Here is a 23,969-nt window from a genome sequence, read left to right as displayed (position 1 = left end):
GGTCTAATGAAGGAATAATAACTCAACAGCTTAAGATTAGAGGGTGCGGCTTTAGGTTTCTCTTAAAAAACACAGCTTACGAAAGGCAGATGAACATACATTACCAATATGATCGTTCCATGACAAAGTATCTGTTAATGTCAAACCCAAATATTCTACAGAAGTGACCTCATTTAGTGGTGATGATCCCAAAATGTACTTAAAGCTTTAAGGCGCTTTCTTCCGTGTAATGCGCATTAGGACACTTTTATCTGTGTTTAAAACCATTCCCCAGCGGGAACTCCAATCAGTTATTCTGCCGAAACTTTTAGACAGGTGTTCTTGGTTACTTGGAGAGCTCATGTTTCAAAATAGGACACAGTCGTCAGCAAATAACCGCACTTCCAGACCAGTGCAAGCTTCATATACGATATCATTACCAAAAATTAAGAAAAGCAATGGTCACTTTAAATACACTTTCCTTCAGACACAAGCCTACCGCTTGTGTTTGAAGGAAAGTGTATTTAAAGTGACCATTGCTTTTCTTAATTTTTGGTAATAATATGGTATATGAAGCTTGCCCTGGTCTGGAAATGCGGTTATTTGCTGACGACTGTGTCCTATTTTGAAACATGAGCTCTCCAAGTGACCAAGAAAACCTGTCTAAAAGTCTCGGTAGAATAACTGATTGCTACCCTTCATTACCTGAGATGGCAACGGGGATATAAATGCCGCGCTTGGCGAGCACTGTACACGTCCCGGAATAGAAGCGGCGGCGGTGGAGGGGAATATGTGGCTGCCGCCAAAGATGAAAATCACTCCGCAACACACAATGCGGGAAAGCCACCTTACAAAAAAATTGAGGCTTATTCCTCTCTCATAAGAATGTGTAAAATACGAAAGTGAAATGTGCAGCGAAATCTGCAGCTGAGCATGATTTGCGGCTCGGCGGCTGTCTTGTGGATGTGATTGGCGAGCGACGTCCTGCTGGCAGGTCGCTTCGGCAAGGCAAAGGTGTACTGGCGTCTTTTCTGTGACTTATGTAACGTCAGAGAAATCTTGGGGTATCGCGACATGAAACACCTTCGTGTCAAAATATACAACGTCGAAACGAACAACCCTACGTATAACGTAATCTTTATTACTAAAGGTTGCTTTCCCGCAGGAAAACCAGGGGTGCAGGGGTGCACCCTATACAGGCCGCTTGCCTCGTTGTACTGGCGTCACTTCCGTGACGGATATGACGTCAGCAAAATCTTTAAAACACTTCCGTGGTAACACCAAGGAAATCAGTGTAAGCGCCAATCTCTGTGAAGTCGTCTTCCCCTCTGTACACAAATACATGGCCGGGATGATATTTCAGTGGCATCATGAGGTGTTGCGAAATATGGAGGTTGTAAGACCATTTTTATTTGTTATGATTGTTTATACGCTGAACACCAGTTTCTCAGTTTTAATTGGACGCGTCAACATGGCCGCGAGACCTGAGGGGACTAGATATATGCGCTTTGCTGTAAAAATCAGAGATGCGTTTAACAACATGTTACGAGTTTCGGCGGCCGCTGAATTTATTTATTATTGTATTGGTAGGTAGTTACCGAAGTTATAGTCATTCGATTTAATGAGGTGTTACAGGGCAAAACAATAAAGAAGTCAAGCACTGCAGATATCGCGTGAGATTTTGCAGAGAAAAGCGATATTAAAACTCTTGTAATCTTCAACGCACCAGAGGTTCAATACCCCCCAAGGCACTTCATAAGAGAATGCAAGTGTGTTAACCCCCACCTCCCACACGCCCTGAAAAATATTTTTGGATGTACTGGTTCGTGGTATTTCGATACAGTGCTTGTAAACGCTCGATGGAGAGTTTAGCTGTGATGAGGCTGATAACTGATCCTAACTGATGCGCTGCATGCAAGGTTACCCGCTGGAGCCCACAATGGTACGAGCCTGTTTTGCCAGCTAAAAAGGGTCCCTTTGTTCTCGACTAGTGTTTTCTGGTCTGAAAGAAGGGGAGGTGTTGTCACCTAAGGGGAGCGCATATCCATCATATCCGTCTCTACCGCAACGCTGCGTCGGAGCCTCGCCAATGACGGAACACCCACCTCGGAGGACGATGATGAGGTTCCTCGCGGACGCCGGCTGCAGCTGCGCGTTTGGCGGCCAACGGCGGCTCAGTACGCAGGCGACGCTACGAGGATTTACTCTCGTCCGGCGGCTGCGTCCCGCCTACGCCGCTCTGCCGCGCTCCTCCGCTGGGTGGGGGTGAAGGAACGGCGCTGGTGACCACTCGCTGGGCCCAGGGCGAGCGCTGTTCTAACAGGGGCGAGAGCACGCGGAGCCTGGCGCTAATGAAGACCAAATTAATGATGATGCTTACGGCCACGACGAGGAAAGAAGAACGAAGATGCGTGGTAAACCTTGCGATAAAAAGGGCCCATCCCCCCGCGAGGGCGACTCGAGTAAATGCGTCGCATAGGGGGTGGGTGTATTGCGTTAACGTTTAGTGTTTGGGGAGTTGGTGGTAGTGAATGCGTTGTATCAGCAGCTTCTTGACGTAGTTTGAATGAGTCCTGGATATAAGGCGCGTTCGTAGCCTTTCATTCTGTGTCGGTTTTGTGGCGCAGTGGGAAGAGCACCATGTACCTCGCGTTCCGCCCACAGGTAGTGAATGCGTTGTATCAGCAGCTTCTTGACGTAGTTTGAATGAGTCAAGGATATAAGGCGCGTTCGTAGTCTTCCATTCTGTGTCGGCTTTGTGGCGCAGTGGGTAGAGCACCATGTACCTTGCGTTCCTCCCGCAGGGTCGTGGGATCGAAACCAGGCGCCGGTAAGTATTATTTTTTTATATAGTGTAGGGGGAGGGGTGCGGACCTGTTGTTGAGAGCGAGGAGGGTAGCTTGATGCGGGAGAGGAGGAGTGGGGGAGAGGGCGCACCTGGAACGGCTGTTGCGGACGCCGAGGCACGCCAACGCCGGATGACATCGTGAGTTAAAGAAATGCTTTGCATTTAAAACTACCTTTATTATCCAGGAGATGGCAGCTTGGGGAGCCGGTGCTAAGGCGTTCACTACTCAAGACATCTGCAAGCGGTGCTGTCGCCTCACTGCATGACTTTTGACAGCCCGACCCGGTAACAATGGCTCCTTGCATCCGGTGGGGACTTGGGAAAGTGGCCGATTTCTTTACTGGCCAGGTGGTAGAGAGGAAGGAAAGTATTTTGATCGAACTAATCTTTTATTGACGTTAACGTACAGTTTGCGGACCTACCATAAATGTGCCCGCCACGCTGTGCAACGAAAGTCGGCAGGCGGTCCCTTCTGGTGCAATTGCAGCTTTAAGGAAGAGAATGCAAAGCAACAAAAACTGAATTAAAATGAAAAACATTTTGTCTACGCAAATCACGGAATCGCGTGCGAAAGCAGCATAGATTGCTGGCCCCAAAGCGCGTATCAATGCACCACCGCGGGCATGAGTTGTACTCTTTGGGAATGAGAACGCAAACAGGATTCAGAGTACACGGAGAGATTTCTCGTGGTCAACCTGCCATGTTGTCTGATCCTAAGTCAAAAACATTTAGTCCATTGATTGATTTTGTTTAGTGATGGAAATTATTAATTTGATTTGACGTTGTATACGGCGTAGTCCAATTCTTATGTTACGCTGTTGGCGAGCTTGATCACATTTGCAGAGACATCTGCGCTTGTGTGGCTTAAGAAGTTGGCGTGATAGTGTCATCGCCATCACTTTCCCTTTGTGTCTTTTCCTTTTCCCCTTTACGTTGACCAGTGCGGGATGGAGAACCCTGCCCAATCGGCTGTGTAATGCCAGAGGCCTTCAATACTGTACTCGTCAACCGCGACGTCACTCTTCGGGAGAGCTCGATATGCCACCAAGAACGGCCGCTGCGTGGTTCAGGCTGCCGTAAAAGGGCCGTCACGTCCGGCGGGCCCGCCGCAGTATCGGCGGCGGCAGCCCGCGCACAGTGTTGAGGTTGCACGTAGCATTCCCTGCAACAAATCTTCTATCTTCAATGCAATGGTAACTTCATGTGCTGATGCGCCGTGCACAATGTCGATTACATTGAATTTGAGATCAGCAACACTTAATATGTGCGTTATGACGGGCTGCCACTCTGGAATACAGAAGCCTGCAAACAAAAAGGTGTCGCTCTTTTGTTTTCCTACTAGTGAAGAGCTTCGAGAGAAGTGGAAAAGGGTTATTCGGAGGTTGGAGGCTGGCGGTTTTAGATTTTACTGTAAGAACGTGCGTGTTTGCGAAAGGCATGTCCACGCTACCGACACTATCAGAACTGATGAGCCCGTTGTGAACCGGGCCGTCCTGTCGCTACAGCGAGAGAAAGTGACGCTCAAGACGGCGCCGTTCCGAGGATTTTTGAAAGCCTCTCGGCGCACGTGGGCAGTGGTTCAAAAGGAACCAGTGAAGACAAGGCGTAAATAGTCGTCTGAACGCACAGTAGTGAAATTAAGGCTAGAATGTGAACGCACGGCATGGAGAAGCAATAGGTGACGGTAAGCACTTGCGCGTCGCGGCGTCACTTTGTTCCTTGAGTCGAATGACCGTGTGTTATACCGGCTGAGGTGCTTTTGGAAAGTGTTATTGGATTCTTTTACAGATACAGAAGCCAGCAATATCCGACCTGCAGATCAGTCTTGCCAAACAGGAGAGGCAGTGCGTTCGTTTTCTGAGTTGCAGGCGCAGAGGGCGCAGCTTTGCAGTACAAGGCAACTTCTCGGTGTTAAAATCCGCTCAACATGATGACAGGGCGGGAAAACAAAAACGTAAGACTATTTAAAAACCTGGAAAGGATATGCACACGAGAAACCATTCGTATTTATGTTACATATTGTGTATGAAGAGTTTCTACTGATCTCCTTGCTCAAAACATCTTTTTCTCCGTGTATGGTGTGTTCATAAATCATGTTCCACCTTTCTCCTCATTACACTCACCTAATATAAATCTCCAATTCATTGTGTGCAGCCCTTTTCCAAACGGAATACCCTTAGCGTTAAAATTTCGGGTTAATTACATGGTTAAAACCTTGAAATGCCTCCTCTCCCCTCAAGAAAAAAAGAATATCTGGTGCGGTACATCAGTCAGCCGCAAAAGTAGGCGACCCGCTGACACTGCCACCTTAAAAAGAGTTTCAGGTTAGGCTACTGTGCTTCCCTTCGAAAAAATAAATTTTAGCTGGTGCCAGCTCGGATTTGTTCATGGCTTGAGACCCGGTAATTATTAATACTCTAAACGGTAAACATTAGCAAACTAAAGCGCGACAGATTTTCCCCACTTGTCCTCCTCATCCGGTGAATCTTCACGCACAAGCACGGCCTCAGAGAACGATACACCTGCCGTCTCGTACACGCCCTACTCCTTGGCCGCGTCACATACTGCACCCCCTACGTCCGACTCAAACCTCAAGAACAGAGTAAGCTAGAGGCACTCATTCATCGGGCTTACAAGGTTGAACTGGGCCTTTTATCTTTCACCGCCACAGAGAAATTGCTTTACCTGGGGCGGCATACCATCCTTCCCGAGTTCCTGGAAGCACAACACACTAGTTCATTGGCACGCCTATCAGTCACCCCTATCGGCCGAACTTCTGTCAGGGCATTAGGCCGTTCCACGTCCAGCACCCATAACGCGATTCACCCACTCCCGCCCCACGTCAGGAACAACATAAAGGTGCCACCGATTCCACGTCACATGCATCCCGTGTACAACCAAAGCCGACGCAAAGCCAGAGTGCAGCACCTTCACCGGAAGTACTCGTCGGCACCGGATGCTCGCTACACCGACATCGCCCAAACACCACCATACCGCAGATCCATCCTAGCAGTCCCCGACAACAAGGGCTCAACGCCGCTACCTTCCTTCATCTCTCTTCAACTGCTGCTGAAGCCACCGCCATTGCCCTCACGGTGGCCACTCACGCCCCCACCACCCACATAACCATAATCACCGACTCTCAACAAGCCTGCCGGCATTACCTATTGGAAATAGTACCCCAGGAAGCGCTCAAGATCCTCAAATTCATTCCCAACACCGCCTACAAACTCCTTCGTATGGACCTAGGTCATCCCTCACTCTCTGGGAATGAAGCAGCACATGCCATGCTGCGGCCCGCAAGATTCACATCCGGGCGTTCTCTGCAGGGTCAGGAGGCTCGGCTTCTACGACGGCCACTCTCCATCCTCTTCCCTCCTGCTTCACCGACATTCTATATCTCACTACTGGCATACTCGCCGAGGGTATCGCACGCCCACCCTTCCCTCTCTGTCGAGGAATCATGGAACTAGCGCAGACTACAAACTGGCACACAGTATAACGCCACCACCCTCTCCCACATCTTCCCCTCACGCTTCGAGTATACCTGCCCAAACTGTCAAGTTCCTGCCACCACTGCCCACCTCGTCTTCCTGTGGCCTCAGCACCCTGTTCCTCTCTGTTACCCAACCCCCGAGCAGCGGGGATGCGCGTTGGCCAGCTAAGAAGGGTCGACGCGCAGCTCAGACTCATCCAGCCGGGGCACACCAGCAGCGGCGGCGCGCGGCCTCCTGGACTGACGAAACACCCAACTTTTCTTTCTTACTTTTTTTTTGCTGAATAAACGTGAAACGTTTTCCTCCTCCTACCCCTCCTTCAGACGTTCACGTGATCTTCTGCCGGCTTGCAAGCGGGACTGCGTCCCCCTTGACCTCCAGGGGCGCGTGAGCGTCTCTGCCGCGTTGATTTTGTCTCCGCCTGTTCTTTTTTGCTTCTTTGTTCTCTGAGGGCACGTCAGCGCCCGTGTCACGTTCATACTTTACCATTTCACCTCCTTTTTCTTTAATATCCTTTCCTAAAAAAAAATTCCAAGGAACCCAGACCAACGAGAAGCGAACACTTTTGCTGTAGAAAATAATAAAAATTAGCCTGCGTTCCTTTGGCGTCGCACTGCCAAGGGAGTGCAGCTGATTGCCGGAACAGCCAGAGCCGTGGAGGCTTGTCGTGACGTGATTGGTCCAAACCCCGCGCGCACAGACGCGCGAGAAGAACCCAACGTGCCGTTCTTTTTCTTGCTCGCAGTATCGGGAGAATTCTGCGTGACCTTGCTTTTCTCGTCACCAATACCCACGACCCACAAAACGTTGCTGGGCTTACTCCAGACACAACGTGAGTTGTTCCCCTCGATAGTTATTTTCGTTGTTGATGTGGTGGCGAGATACGTCGGTATGCATGTCAGAAGTAATGCTCTGAAGCGCCATTGCACAATTGTTGAAAGAGTTGTAAGTGAGGCATGCTCGCGTCCAAACGCGGCGCGCGTTTCCAGTATGGCTCTATAGTGCAGATATAGTGCATTTGGCGAACAGCTATTGATGCCGCCTCGCTTTGAAACACGCACTCTGGGCGCGAGCGTAGGTAAGGCGTAACTGCACGCTGCGGAAGTAACATCGGCTTCTGAATTTGAGAGACTCGTAATTGAGGCTCGCAAGATAAAGTGCGCTACATCTCTGTGCGTGCGGCGGTGTAACGAACGTTGCGATGGTGGAGAGCGGGCTCGAAGGGGTCGGCCTAAATCTTCGCTGTAAATGTCCGGCAAAGCTTTGACTTTTGGCGTGGCGCGGTTAGCTGCATCGCCAGTTTGATGGCTGGGGTTAATACACGCCATGAGTTCGGGTGTCAAGGCGGTAAGATAACGTCAAAAAATTACGGCTGTGTCCCGAGCCTTGGCTATCTCCTGTTGCGTTTGCTTGCAGGCCTTTGTGGCCACGCACCTTTTAAATGCAGAGCATTTCTTTAACTCACGATGTCACCCGGCGTTGGCGTGCCTCGGCATCCGCAACAGCCTTTCCAGGTGCGCCCTCTCCCCCATTCCTCCTCTCCCGCATCACGCTACCCTCCTCGCTCTCGACAACAGGTCCGCACCCCTCCCCCTACACTATATAAAAAAATAATACCGGCGCCTGGTTTCGATCCCACGACCCTGCGGACGGAACGCAAGGTACATGGTGCTCTACCCACTGCGCCACAAAGCCGACACAGAATGGAAGGCTACGAACGCGCCTTATATCCTTGACTCATTCAAACTACGTCAAGAAGCTGCTGATACAACGCATTCACTACCTGTGGGCGGAACGCGAGGTACATGGTGCTCTTCCCACTGCGCCACAAAACCGACACAGAATGAAAGGCTACGAACGCGCCTTATATCTTTGACTTATTCAAACTACGTCAAGAAGCTGCTGATACAACGCATTCACTACCACCAACTCCCCAAACACTAAACGTTAACGCAATACACCCACCCCCTATGCGACGCATTTACTCGAGTCCCCCTCGCGGGGAGATGGGCCCTTTTAATGTCTCATCTCGAGCGCATAAACGGCCCAGCGTCGGCATTGGAAGCCGGGTTCTAAATACTGTGTATTATGGCGCGTTTCCCTGCATGTGGGTTAGAAACAGGTACAAAGCCGCGGATACATACATAATGGGTGCTACGGAATAAATTGCAAGCAAAAGAAGAGCCCCCGTCGCCCACGCTTAGATCGATGTACGAAAGCGGAGGATTCTTTCGGTGAAGCTGTCAGACTTCGTACGCGGTTCGCGTAGCTTTACGAGATGCAGAGCGTCTCTGGCGTTCAATTGGACAAGACTGCTTTCCCCTTTACGTACAACTCGCGAGGAGGGCTTGGGCATCCTGGTAGTGCTCTTTTTTTTCTTTTAAACGACGATATTCTCTCTTGGGTTACTTAACTGCGGAAAGTTTGGTTCGTTTGTCTGTCTGTTTGTCGATTCGGTAGTCGAGGCTAAAGTAAAAATAGTTCTTGAACCAAACGTTTATATAGCCAAAACGTTCTCAAACACCAACATAGAGTGGGAATGTTCATACTTGTCGACATGTCTTAGCAAAAAGAAAACATTAGGCTTATTTGATGCAAAACATCAATACATAAGTGTTATTTGCAGTGTTCTTTAAATTAAAAAAAATAGCGAATGAAAACATTTGGCCCAATAACACAAAAAAGCGATCACCCATTGCTATAGCCTTTCTAGTGGTCTTTCCGCGACGGCCAACAGTAACATAAAGTTCCAGTAAGTGGCGCGGACGAAGTAGACCTCGGTAAAATTGAATTGACCTGAGCCAACCTTCTGCGTGTTTATCATCACAATAGAGAGACTGGAAGGGAAGTGCGTGAGAGGTGAGCGGGAAAGAGGAGAGAGACATTTACGTAGCAGGGGTGGCACATGGTTGTCCTCTTTCGACGACACTTGCAGCGAATTGAGCAGCTGCGCGGCCATTTTTTTTTTTTTTTTGCGGAGGTTCTGCGAATAACTGTTCATTTTTTGGGGGTTGGGGTGCCCCGCATTACGTTTTAAATTTGTTGTTCTGCTTAGCCATCGCTCGTGTCTTATAGTTTCTGTTAGTGCTGAAGGCCGCGTATCCTAAGCATAATTATCCAGCACACGATTTTTATTCCTTCCTTATTTCATTCTTCGCTCTCTCAAAACAGGGGGCTTGGTTGGCGCCGTTCCGTCACTGTTCCAAGACCCCACCACACGAGTCTCCACCAGCTCGGACAAAATGGCCTCTCTTCCGGCGAAAGGCTCGGAAGGCACGCAGGCGGAAACGCAGAGCATCGTATCTCTCTCGGACGGTCTAAAAAGTATGACGCTGGAATACTTTGGAGACAAAAGCATCCCCAAGCGGGATGACAAAGGCTCCAAGGCCAGCGGTAGGGGTCGGCACCATCTCCGGCAGCCTGCGCTTAAAGACATCGAAGAAACGCGTCTGATGCGTAAGCTGAAGAAAAGTCACGCCCATCTGGCTGTAGAAAATGGGATGCTTAATTTGCGGAAGGTACTCAAATGCTGCACTAAACATGAGACGACGCCGTCGCTGGAATCCCCGAATCGTCCCTGTGACGGCTGCGTCGAACTGACAGTGTCGTCGCTTGGCCACCAAGATCCTCTGTCCCCGGCCGCGAAGAAGAGGAAGAGGAAGCATGTTTCAGAGGACCATCCGGAAATTCCGTCCCATTGTGTACTGCAGTCCGTTCCGGAAGAGGAGATGGAAGATTCCCTCCTGAAAAACGTGCTCGAACGTCTCGGTCGCTTTCCACCCGATTTGAGGAGAGCGGCGCTCAAGAAGATTCAGAGGCTGCTGAAACGCATGGAGTTCGGAGACAAAGCGATAAGAAGGAAGCCATGTGCCAATTGAAGAATGGGAAGATATGAACAAGAAAGAGTTGGAGCTTTTTGTTGCTTTACGGTAAAGAATTCTCGGCACGGAGCATTTATCAACATTCCGCGATGCATTTTATGGAATTGCGTGGAAGCCAAGGCCCGTTCGGGGTTTTAACGCGGAATTGTGTTTAATTCCTTGTTTAAGTCGATGTAAATGGAAAAAATAAAAGGAACAACGCGAATGCCTTCTCTCGCTCAGTAAACAGGGTGGACAACCCGAATGCCTTCTCTCGCTCAGTAAACAGGGTGGCAAATGTCATGCTCAATAAATTTTATATTAAACGTGAGCCTAGCGTAGTGCTTGAGTCTTTGCGTTGAGCGTAAAATGAACTACGAACCACTCCGCCGACTTCCATAAGAAGTGATTACACTTACTCCGTTTTTTAACTAAAAGCTCTTTTGGCATTTCCTACTTTATGCTTTTTAAGAAATGCCTTAAGTGTCTCATTCTGCAAGAAGGCGCCGTTGTTCTTGTGGGACAGGTCAAGGAAATGGACTCTGCTATATAAAGCGTGTGATCTGATGGAATTTAAAGCCACGTGCGCAATTATTTGCCGACTGAGAGAAAGAGAGAGGGGGAGAGGGAGAGAACGGTCTTTAGTGTGACCGACGATGCTAGTGTAGCAAAGATGTCTAACTTGCTACGCCATATGATTAAAATACACCCTAATGATGATGAAAAATAAGATGACGACGATGGCGATTATCCGCATGCTTGCACAGAGCTATCTCCGCAGGTTTCCCGCGGTAGAAGAAACGTTGTTTTGGTTATTGTCGTTCCTTCTTTTACGGAACATATCCACTTGTTGAATCAGAACAAATTATGAACTCGAAACGTGGAAGTGCTAGAAAATTGCGGACCACCTTACCCCTCAACAATATGGATCGTGAGTAGAACTCGTACAGAGCTACCGCGCAGGACCCTGGCTCTAGGGTAGCTGTGGCGTGTGCCAGTTCGCTTTCTGGCGTGATTGGCGCCAAAAGGCGCAGAAACGAAAGCGAAAAGATGCGAACACGGTGTAACAGGAAAGAAGCCGGTCGAACTAATCTGCCCCAGAAACAAAGAACCGAAAGCGGAGAAAGAGACGCAACTGAGACGTAGCAGAAACAAAAAAAAATCTGCAGAAATTCAGAGGATTATGTACTAATGCGTTGCACTATTATGCCGCTTGTCATGAGCGTGAGTTCTTTACAGCCAATTTTTTTTTTGTTTTTTCTAAATCCTGTCCGACCAATTCTCTCCATTTACGCTATTATAACGATTACAGGTGGAACGTCTGCGAAATCTGCATTACTTTGTAACTACAAGGCATTGTACGGTTCGCAGTTTTCTGTCATTTTTTGCATTGTTCTTATTTTTGTTTTTTAAAATTTAGTTAGACCAAGTTAAAGGTGATTAAAGGTGAAACGTCTGCGAAATCTGGATTATTGTGGAAATGCAGGGCGATACACGGTCTTGGCTGTGCGTATATGCGTTTGCTATAGTCAGTACAGCCAGCCTTCATCTGAGCTGGTTATGGGGGTTAAATCACAGCATAAACGTATCTAAGGCATGCAAAACCACCCGAACAGGAATAAATTACAGCCAAAACGGACTTTCAATGGTTAAGAAACACGGTGTTGAAATATATTCAACAGAAATGGCCGAAACCGGCCTGAACAGGGGCAAACCCACAAAAACATACACGAAGCAGTAGCTGAAACTGATCAAATAGCTACGAAAATATCCGAAATCACATTGATAATGCATAAAGATGTCATGTATAGAATACACGCGTGATCCAAATTTAATATTAAAATATGACAAACCCTTAAAAATTAAAAAAGGCGTAACAGGATTTGAACCCGAGTTAGGATGTTTGCTTCGCAGGAGCGGAACTACTGCACTACAAGAGCTTTTTTTCTTTATTGCCAAACTTTGACACACCCCAAAGAAACAACACTACACTGCTAAAAACGCTAGCCAGCACTTGACTAACAGAATATAATGGCTAAAATTGTTCTATATTTGTTAGCGTTTCAAACACGGACAACCATTCCGGAGGCTCGGGCTCAGCCCCCCAAACTTCAATTATCGTTCGAACAGACTCCGAAAAGTACTACCGTTTGCATCCGATGTCGCGATGGCGTATGGTCATGCGCGATTTCCAAATTCCGTGCAGGGCCAGAACCATCACGATGTTATATGGTGCCCGCCCTCACTGTGAATGGGTGGTCCTTATTTAATGTGCTCTGAAGCACATCCCCAAAGAAGACCCCATCTCAACACTCCAAGAAAACATGATGAACTGTTTCGGGTTTTTTGCATGGGTAACAGTCAACACCCCATGGAATGTATAGACCTTTCTCTTTTTGCCAGGTTTTTACTGAAAGGACGCCCACGCCCACATGAAGTTTAAAAAAGAATGTTTTAGCTCATGGCGGCACTGTCATTCCCTTTACTCGTTTAAGTACGTCCTGTCCAGGCCCTGCACGGTACATGGATCTGTACATCGACGCAGGCAAACCAATAATCACAAGGTCATGGTACAATCTTTTGCGCGTCATGCTTGATAAGTATTCCAGCATGAAGCAGGCCCGTAAAAGCTTTGTTGCCAGTACCACCTCATGAAAATATCCTCTGGGTGCGCCAGAAGTAAAAAACGCACAAGAAAAAAACAAAATCACGTAACGCCCTATCTATCCTCATCTGACACAAAGTGCGCAAGAAAGGATCAATCACTTCACGCAGAAAAAAACTATTAAAAACTTCTCGCAAAAACAAATACGAGAGCGAAAGGCCCCTGACACGCACTCGCCGAAACAAGTTCGTGCGGCTCGTTTTGTTCGCACGCCGACCCCCGTATAAACACTGATTGAATCGATTGAGGGGTTTAACGCGCCGACGCAACGCAGGCGATGAGGCGCGCCGTAGTGGAGGGCTCCGGATTAATTTTGACCACCTGGGGATCTTTATCGTGCGCCGAAATCTCGTACACACGGGCGTTTTTGCTTTTCGCCTCCATCAGAAAAGCGGCCGCCGCGGCCGGGAATCGAACCCGCGACCTTGTGCTCAGCAGCGCAACGCCTTAGCCACTGAGCCACCGCGGCGGGTACGTATAAACACTACTAACACACGATGCGTTCGGAGCCTGTACGTTCTTGCGCGAACAGTGAAGTACCTGAGCAACGTACCAGTGTTTGCTCGTAAAAAGCACGCTACGCACTGAGGCCCTCGCAAACATTGAAAGGCCAGTTCCTTTCCACTTATCAGCCTTTTCTCGCTGTTCAACAGCTTTCCTGTGCCAATAAGGATCCCTATCAACATAATTTCCTAACGGCACTCCCAAATACTTCGCTGGCATCGTCTGCCAGCTGATGTACTCAAACACATTCGGTGTAGTGTCCCAGTAGCCATTGCAGAAACCCAAGCATTTCTACAAGTTTACGCCACTGCCACTGTACTTACAAAAAGCCTTTAGCGTGTTTACACCAACGCTTATGCTGTTCCTATCGACACAAAAGAGAGCAATATCGTACGCATACGCTAAAACATGCACCTCGCATGACTCTAGTGGAAAGTCATGGAATCTTTGACTCTTAATAAAACTCAAACAAAACGCGTCAATGTAGACCCAAAAAAGCAACCGGGAAAGCGGGCAACCCTGGCGTACGGACCGTTCAACCGTGATTGGTTCGTCAATTGTTTTCTTGACAACGAGCTTAGCAGTACACCCTGTATACGCCATGCGCACTCCATCAAGACCCCACATTTAGTTGTTCTGACCTGCTTAAAAGAAGTGTGTAGGACACCTGATCAAGGCCCTTTGCCATGTCAATTTGGAGCATTGCTAAAGTTCTCTGAACCGAATCCCAACATTCCAGAACACTCCGGGCCGTGGGAACATTCGTCACAATCGACCTCCCTTTTATTCCACAGGTTTGGTGCGGTCCAACAATGTCTTTAATCACAGTCTGCAAGCTGAAAGCCAATACTTTTATCAAAATCTTACAGTCTACATTCGTTAGGCTAATGGGGTGATACCCTGAGATTTTTCTGAGTTTAGCATCATCCTCAGATTTTGGGATAAAAATTATATGCGACTCTAAAAATGAAGGTGGAAGTATACCATTCTGATACGACTCCAATACACTCTACACAACACAGGACTAATGTCTCCTTCAAACTTTTTATAAATGGCTGCAGATAAGCCATTGGGGCCTGGTGTCTTTCCAGGGCTCAACTCGTCGATGGCTCTCCTCACCTCCTCTACGGTGATATCGCTTGCGAGATACTGTATGGTTTCTTCTGCCAACTTTGGCATTAAACAAGTAAGCTTTTCTTTAAACTTAACCTCATCGACACGGTGACGCGCAAATAGCTTTTCACAATGCTCACAGAAACACCACTCAATATTGGTCTGGTTATTGTACACTACACCATCGGGCACAATTTCGGCTATCACATTCCTACGAGCGTACCTTTTTTTCTAACCTAAGTGCTCTTTTTGTAGGCGCTTCGCCAAGCAGGAGACGTTCAGCCCTTGCCCGTACAAGTGCGCCGTGATAGCGTTCCCTGTCGATGACTTGAAAGTGCTCTTTTTGTTGGCGCTTCGCCAAGCAGGAAACGTTCAGCCCTTGCCCGTACAAGTGCGCCGTGATAGCGTTCCCTGTCGATGACTTGAAGTTCCGCTTTTAGAGTTTTAATGTCGTCTTTGAACATACCCGGCGACTTACATTCTTCTTTTACAAAAAACATAAAGACTACTCCGCAGCCTGCAGGCCTCTTTCCTTCTCTCCTCACATTTCATTGCAGACGATCTTTCAAGGGCTTTCATTTTAACCCCTTGTTTAAAATGCTCCCAATTAGAAGCATAGCTGACGTCGTCTTTACTGTGAAAAGACTCCCGTCCACGTGCGGCGACGGGCTCAACAGACTCTTCATCCTCAAGCAACTTGTTATTAAGTTTCCACAATGCCCAACAGAATGCGTATCTTCGCTTTCCGATCCTACCAAGTGATACCGACACGAAACAGTGGTCGCTAAACGGGGACTCAGGCAGTAGCTCAGGCAGTAGCTCAAGCGACATATACAGTCTATCCAGACGAACGTGACTATTGCCCTGATAATGAGTGTATTTTTTTTCAATTCAATTCAATTTTATTTAACATCACACGATGTTGGGAGGTACGGGCAAAAAGCCATAACGAGGCTTGACTGGGCCCGTACCCCCTGCTTTGCAAACAGTGCAAATGTTACACGCGATACATTATTAGCACGTCTGCGGTACAGTGCATAAAAGAATACAGATTCGGATTCCGAAACAGAAGAAAAAAATCTATACAGTCCGATTGCTGAAATAGGGTGAACACATACAGGGAAAAATGCGCAACTTAATCTGTACGATTTTCAGCAATATGCATAATAACTGACTCAGCAAATTGCCATGAACAACAACTTACTATCCCATCGCCACCAAGGCTATCACCTACATCTTCCAGCGCGAAGACTGTGACGATGTCGTTCAGCACCGCCGTACTTGGATCTCGGAAAGTTGACGGGCTGCTCTTACCACGCGCACAACACACGCAGTTAAAACACCCCCAACAAAATCAACAGCCGCTCAGTGTTACACCATGTGCGTAAATACTCGAAAAAAGCCTTTCTTTCAGTGCCGTTGTTGGGCCGTACATGCAGACACGCCATTCTTTTAAACCTAAATAAAAGTCGCTCACAAGAAACCGGCCCACTTCCAACGCGGTGACGGTCTTTACATTAGCTCCTAAACTACGCCTTAAAAGCACGCAGCCCGCAGGCAATCGGACGGCATGAAAAATGCAGACATAGTAGCGAGCCATGAAGGGCCGCACTATACTGTCAGTCTGGTTCTCCCTCTCAACCTTGGTCTCTTGCATAGCCGCGATGTCCAGGTCACCGTCAGTCTCGAGTATATACAACTGGTTTTGACGCCTACGGGCAGCAAGTTCCCTGACATCTACCGTGGCGATGCGCATAGGCTCGTTTAAAAAAACCATTATGAAAGGAGAACCAAACCTGTCGCACAACGGTTGCCTGAACACTACGTAACCAACATACCTCAACCCGAAACTCAAAACAAGTCAACGAACTGGAACGCCCGCTCGCGTTCGCTTCTACCAAGCAGTGCGATACCGAGCGAACACACAAAAAAAGTTTTCTCACGGACGCTAGCGTCTCTGCGAGCTCCGGTACACACTCCCTTTCGAAGCCCCGAAGTGGTGCTAGGGTGGTAGACCCGGTGGCGTCGGTCGGGGGACACGTTAGGCTTCGACATGAAGCGCGAATGACGCCCGGGTACCGCCTTCGTAGGCGGCTCTTCGACGCTAGGAACCTCGGTGCCTGGGCTGATGTTGTCTTCGCGCTGCCGCTTGGCGACGGCACCATAGAGAAATAAAAAAATTAGAAGAGTGGACACACGGGCTTATCGCGGCCGAGTGGCGTGACTCGTGCGCCGTCCGGCAGTCGGCGCAAGTGGTAAAAAACTATATATTTAAAATTAAGCTAACACACAATATTATACTTTTAAAATTTTGTTACACATTACACTACACATTTTTATTTGTGTAATAAGTTGAATGGCTGTCAATGTAAATTTTTGTGGCTTCTTTGCGCCAAGCCTGGCCAAGCCAAGCCGCCAAGCCGCAAGCGCAAGCCGCCATTTGGCTCTTTCGGCAGCGTTTGCACGTGCGTTTCTGCAGCCTCGTGCTAACCTCTGTTGTTGAGAAGGAAACGCCTAGCGCTTTATTTGCGACATCAGTTTCGCATCCTGAACGAAAGGTGAGACTTTCTTTTTTAAAGTGCTGGCGTGGCGTATCATATTTACGTTTCCTTGTACTGCAAACGCTGCGAGCACTGCGTAACTTCAGGGAATCAGGCATAGCTAGTGCTGCGTCTTTAAGATAAGCACTTTGGAAACGCCCCGGAAAGGCGTAAGACACCATTTTTTAGCTGGACGTAATGGTATTTTAGGATGGTTGTGCCGTTTTATCTAGCGCTGAGGGATGCCAGCGGTACGCGCCCGTCGTCGCACGCAGCGTTTACGTGCCGCAAACGATGGCTGTGAGTTGCGGAAGTGGCCGGCCGGCCGGCGGTCCGTAGGCGAAGCAGGCGTTGTGCGCTGTCGCTGCACTGAATTACGTGAGCCGCAGGCTGCCATTGCTAGCTTGGCCAACTGTCAATGCTATTATGGCCGTGATGCGCTGCAAAGCCGTCCGGGCTAACGTACACGGCGAAGTAGCCGTATCTGCATTAATTTGACTTATCTGGGCATAACCAGCAGCCCTACACTCATCGTAAGTTTTACACATGGGTGCATACCAAGCTGCCTGCGTACAAAGCGAACCCGCTCGCCGACGCAGATAACGCGCGCTCGTCGCTTCGCTTTGGCGCGCCAGGTACAGTAAAAACGCGTCTTTCGTCGGCAGATAACAGCTTTGCTCGAGGCGGGGTGAGTGCGCAGTGCATTGAAACCTTCAAATTTGGTCTTCGTTCTACATCGTATATCAATTACGGTATCGCAGGCATTGCATACAACTGTTCCACACTTGCCGTTTTTTCAAGCGTTTGCTCTCTTTTCTCTGGTCATATTTTGGCTAGTTTCATTAAACACGTATTGCGCAGATTGCACCTATTCAGTCGGAACTGTGTGTTTCTTGTCATATCTTTTTAAGGCATGGCCTTTGGCGGTCAGTAGTACTCAGTACGACGCTCACTGCTGCTTGCCATGATGCCCACACAGCGCCCAAATATACTTTTGCCAGGTGCCCGTTCTCGGGATGCGTTTCTTTCGCGAGCCCGTGGTGCAACAGGTTTGTTTAACGTTCAGCTCGCTCTCGCTCTTCGTCCTGATTTTACAAAAAAAGACAAAGGGATTCAGGCTATGTGAGCAGCGTTATCATTCTTGTTAACCCAAACAATAGGTGAATTGCATTAAGAATGTGCCTAACCAGTGTTGCGAAATTACAAAGACCCATATTTTAAGTGTTGCTAATAGCTTGACCGCATGATTGCTGAATAGAATAACAGAACTTGTGTTTTAAATAGGTGGCATGCACTGGAGGCAATACTTGAATACTAGTTGCAGTGAAATTTACAGACTATTCGCATATCATCTGTCATTGCAAGCAGTTTGTGTACTATATCACCTATCACCTGTGCAGGTCTACAGGTGCCCTCAAGACAGAGCCAACCAGCCAGCTGCATTCGTCATACCAAACATGGTGCAAGCACTTCATGAATCGTGCCCTCACAGGACTCACAAAAGTGGCCGTGCCAACTGTTCTCCCAGAGTTATTCAGTTGTATTGATGACTGCCTGCAATGCTTCTTGCTACCTTATTGATGCTTCTGATGGATACCGCAACTGTATTCCATCTATTGAACCTTGCCATTAGCACCTAAAATCTAACGCAAGTCTCGGCACTCAATAAGGCGTGACCACTGAAAAGACTATCGTTGACTCAAGGAACAAACGGTTTTTTATCACTGACATGCCTCATATCATTAAAACCACTAACAACAGCGTATAGTCTCCAAACTCCACTCGCAAGTTATTGTTGCTGCTAGTTGTAATATTGTGAAAGCAGTACATTCACAAAAACCCTTTTACATTATGAAGACTGCCAGGGTAAGAGGTCATGCTAAATGTCATTTGTCACCATACGTGCTGCCTGTTGTCGGACTGGCCTAGATGAAGAGAACCATGTTGGGACCTACGTTGTCAAATGCTTATGGGATTCTGTAATGTGCCACCATTGTCTCATACACGAGAAGCATATACTGCTTCCCTGTTTCTTATATTAGACTGTTCGTATTGACAGCGGAAGGCATGAATTTGTGTGCCTTAATCGAGCCTGGAACCTGTCGGTTGACTACGTGCACGTACCTAAAATATCCCTGCCTGGCCCTTTGCCTTTACTGGGAAGGCAACGCTTTCTGAAGGTAACCCGGCTTCTTGGGAAAATGCACCCTTGCAAGGAACCAATAGGAAGTTGATTTTTTTCCTCTTAACCTTCTGCGTGTGCATCTCCACACAAATGGGATTTCTGTTCAATTACTGCTACTGATTTGAAGTTGCCCCGAGGCAATAGATCTCATTAGCGTTCATGAAATAACCGAGGCCATCAAAGCCAAAGTTTTTCCCTTCTTTCACATCCTAACTGGAGAAATTGCCAGACTAAGAAAATTATCTGCGGAGATAGTGGTTGTAAACATTTGCAAGTATCCGAGTGTCTAGATTATGTTATGGTTGATATTTTAGTATGACTGCAACAGCGCACAGCGTCTGAGGGTGTCGTAGATACAAGTAAATCTGTGGATGGCTGAGTTTCTGGGTTTTCTGAATTTTCAATTACCGTGGAGAAAAAATCCTTTGTGTGGTTGTGATACCTTTACTTGTGCATTTTTTTTTCATTCCTGGAAACGTATTTTCCCGGTCTCACTACTGCGTATTGTCTCTGTTGTGTATTACTCACTGTTTATTATTATATGTGTGTTGCAAAGAATGATGACAATTTGAACTTGTTCCGTTTAGTGCCATGCAATAAATATTTCTTCATTTATGGTGTGTCTCTTTTATGTGGCTCGGCAACATGTGAACACGCGACAGAATTCTTAACCAAGTGTGAGTGGTACTGTAAATTGCAATTTCACGTTTTCAGAAAAAGGTTTTTTTTTTTGTAAAAGCATACGGGCACTAAGCCTGAGAATGATATATTCAAATAAACACTAATTATTGCATGAAAGCGTCCGAATACCGTACCGATGCCCGTCGCTGTGAGCAGCGCTTTCCAGTACTTCAAACTACCCGCCAAAATCGGTGTCCGCGAAACCGAAACCGAAAGTGAACGTACGAAAGTATGGTTAGTAGTTTGGCTCTCCGTCCGCTCGGTGCGCTACACTACAGTACAGTCATTCGGCCGCAGGGCTCTATGGGAGTGTCCACTCTTACCAGTATTTCTTTCTCTATGACGGCACCACCGAGCTTCATGCTCATGACGCCCGCTAGGGGTGCGGGCATCGTCGTCGTCATCACCTCCTTCACCTTGGTGCTGCTGTCCTGGCTCGATAAAGCGCTCGGGTTTGGTGTCTTCAGCTGGCCTAGCTGCTCCTTTTGAGGAACGCCAGAGCCAGCGTCTGCTACGGGCGGCACCTCCAGGACGCGCGTTGTCACCACCTCGCCACTGGTCCCAGCTGCTGTCGCCTCCGCGTCCTCCTTGTCCATGAAGTTTTCACAGAACTCGTCGTCCCTCGCAGGCCCGGTGACAGCCGCGTAGTAATTTGCGCACGCACTCGTCTCGTGTCGGAAACGACGGCACGACGAACACCGCGGCACCTTGCACTCACGCCTGACGTGCCCCTTGGTGTTGCAACACAGGCACGGGTGGCCGGGACTGCGACAACAACGAGAGCCCTGGCTCCCGCAACACGAAGTGCGTGCGGCATATCATCCACCGTCATACCCGCCTTCAAGTTCGCGTTGCGCTGGCACCTTACGGGTGCGTCGGTGAGGTGCAGGGAGCGGTGGCGTGTCGACGGCATCCACGATAAAGGTTCAACGCTGCGTTCGTTGACACTGACGTGGTGATTTCGAAATGTTTTATTGCTGCGCAGTGAAGCCACGTTTTAGCCAAGTGTATACGAGTCCAAGGAATGGTGCTAGTACCTTGCACTGGACGCTGCTGAGCGATTAACCGGGCAAAAAAAAAAAAGACGACAAAGGAGCACGCATACATATCGCTCAGATATCTATGAACTGGCCCGCTATGAACTGGCCCGCAGGCAGAACGCGGGCTGGTTGTCCGAGTACTGCTCAATCCGTGCGATAGGTATATGGGCAACGAACGCTAAATTACGCCTGGGAGGTGGAAAGATATAATGACCAGAACCAAGAAAGTGAGGTGTGTTTTGTGAAATAAAATGTGAGGCATGGATGTCATACTCTGTCATCTCCACGTTTGCACGGCGGCGGAACACAACACTTAGACTGAGGCGGGAACTTCGACGGATCCCAAAGCTCAATAAATAAAGATGTTTTCTGTCTCTCCCGTCTGACCACTGTGCGTGCACGATCAGCCCGCCGCGCGTTTCGGGTTGCAGGCAGCGCTGCGCGCAACGCCCGGACGGGGGCTCGTTGCCGAAACCCGAATACCCGGACAGCCCGGCAACCGAACGGAACGACGCACGCAGCGCGGGCGGGCGGCACGAGGCGCAAAGAACTATCCCAGGCGGCACAGAAAATGTGTCCCAAGACCGGCCCGTCTATGGCCGCTTTCTGGCATGTCCGGCCAGCATCCAGAATCTGGCAGCCACTGATCATATGATGTACGGCCAACATTCGACAACCAGTGCTTCGGTATTTCTCTGGCAGCCCGTGTTAAGACACACAGCGGCAGCTGCCCGGCTGCCAGATATTCAGTTGCCTTTCGGCTGCCGATGTTGAGAAAGAAATCGGCCGGAGTACGGCTTTAGGGCATCCGTTTTTCCTTCGGGAAGCGGTGTTCAGCCGAAGCACGGCAAGCGACCGGCCACAGGATATCCGTATTCTTGTGGCAGTTGGTTTTCAAAAGGAGACCCGCCGTAGCGCGGCTGCCACGCATCCGCTCTTTCAACGGTGAACCGCGCGTCCGGTGGCAGAATATTCGTTTTCTTCGTGCAGCCGGTGTTCTAAAGGAGACCGGCCGACTTAGGGCCTCAGAATGTACGTTTATCATTTGGTTAGCGGTCCTCGGCCGAATTACGGCAAGCAAACGGCCGCAGAATTTTCGGCAACCGGTGTTCAATAGGAGACCGGCCTTCGTAAGGTATCAGGTTACACGTCATTATGCGAACAACGGCGCGCGTCTGGGCGCCGAGAATTCATGCACAGACGTGCTTGGAAGAAGACCCGCCGATGTAGGACCGGTTTTTCCCTGGGTGAAGAAAGAGCCGTTAGGGAGTCGAATGGCGCAGACAGGTTTGTCATCCGCTCGGTCTTTCTACGTTTTAAATGAACGAACTACGTTTTTCAAACAGTATAGAGTGTTCTAGGTGAACGGGCAAGGTGCAAGGACTCACTGGACATTACCAGGGAAACGTTTAGGCCTTCGAAATGCCATTTATTGCCACAAGAAGACTGTGCCACATCGACAGGTGTGCTAAGCCTCGCCAGTCATAGCCGCTACAACGCCTCGCCCGTCGGCTTCGTCGACGCATCAGTTCTAGGCTATTCGCCACCTCAAGAAATGGAGACCATTGGAGACATCTACCCGGCATTGATGTCCGACCTAAAGGGGGCGGTGGTTCACCAAAATAAGTGGCCTTAAAGGGTGTCGAGCAAGCGGCCCCCACGCAGGAGCTCAACCGGTGCCATTTCAAGGACTCCCCACCAAAGAAAGGCAAGGGCGCGCAAAAGCGCAAGTTTCCGGCCATTCTTCTCACAATAATACTGCGAAAAACAATGTGCACTATATTGTTTGGATAAACGTAGAAGAGGCCAAGCTCGTGCATTGGTAGGCTCAAGTTCGTGCCCTGCACTATGTTACTTCCTGGGATTTTAGGACTGCCTATTTAGAAACAAGTGTTATTTTGAATTGGCCATAACAACAGAGCCTTGTGAATGACGAAGCCTGGATGTTAATTTAGTTGCGGTGTTTGAAATTGAGATTAGCTACACTTGGGATATGACTCATTTGGTTAAATATAATCGCCAGCATCCTAGCAAACACGGATTTCTTAGGGTTTTTCTTGCTCAACGCAGCTTGTTGAGTTCACGCACGATTTGGCTCTAGCAATAGATAAGCTTAAAGTAGCTGACTATTTTCTTGTGTGACAAAAAAGCATTTGACGGTGATTCATATCACCTTCTTGTTAGTACTTTGCGGGCAATAAACTGAATGGATCGGTTATTGCATGGATAGCCGAGTATATCTCTAAGACAGCAGCTGGTCGCTCTCAATGGTTGTGCGTCCGGATATGTTCCCGCGACCTCAGGAATTCCCCAAGGCTCAGTTGCGGGCCCTCTTTTTTTTGTGTGGCCTCAAATATTTGTTAAAAATGTTCGCGAATGACTATGTAATATACAGGACTATAGCGAATGAAAGTGATTCACAATACTTGCAGCATGATTCAAATTAATAACATCCTGGTATGCTGATTCAGAAAAGTCGTTGAATCTTAAAAAGTGCGTTAACGTCAACTTTACAAGAAAACCTTCATTCCAATTGAATGCGTATACAGTAAATTACACTGCTTTAAGAACGGTCGGGGAATATAAATAACGAGGAGTTTATTTAACGAGTTGTTGGAGAAATAGGCACGTTCACAACATAACAGTTACGGCTGCACGTGTTTTTGGCTTTCCGAGATAAAATTTCGGCGAACCTCTACCTAACCTAAAAGAACAACCGTATTTCACTCATGTGAGCTCAATGTAGGAGTACGCATGTGTTTTCTGGGATCCCTACAGCAAAGAGCTGGTTGATATGCTCAAAAACATACAGAATAGGGCAGTGCAATTCGTATTAGGTATTGGCACTGTCAACTTCGGATGAGGAAAAGTAAAAGTAAACTTAAATGGTAAGACGGGAAAGATCATAGACGAAACCTGAGGTTGAAATTTTTTCGTAATATCTATCATTCGAAAACTGGAATAGAAGGGGAGAAGTATATCCAAGCGTCATTCTACATATCCCAAAGTGGGATCGCTAGCTTGAAGTAAATTATTAACTTTCCTTTAAGGTGATTC

The 23,969-nt window shown here is 48.2% G+C and overlaps 1 long non-coding RNA gene across 1 annotated transcript; it reads left to right on the top strand.

Annotated features, from left to right (window-relative positions):
- The first annotated feature begins 16,632 nt into the window (after positions 1-16,632).
- On the top strand, positions 16,633-19,806 carry LOC144161455 (uncharacterized). Its single transcript, XR_013320472.1, has 2 exons — positions 16,633-17,024; positions 18,407-19,806. It is a non-coding gene; the product is annotated as an uncharacterized LOC144161455 (long non-coding RNA).
- The last annotated feature ends 4,163 nt before the right edge of the window (positions 19,807-23,969 follow it).

The sequence above is a fragment of the Haemaphysalis longicornis genome, unplaced genomic scaffold (assembly GCF_048455015.1).
Source record: "Haemaphysalis longicornis isolate Haplotype H1 unplaced genomic scaffold, Haemaphysalis longicornis Haplotype H1 scaffold_112, whole genome shotgun sequence".
Classification (NCBI taxonomy): domain Eukaryota; kingdom Metazoa; phylum Arthropoda; class Arachnida; order Ixodida; family Ixodidae; genus Haemaphysalis; species Haemaphysalis longicornis.
This window is presented reverse-complemented; position numbering and strand designations above follow the sequence as displayed.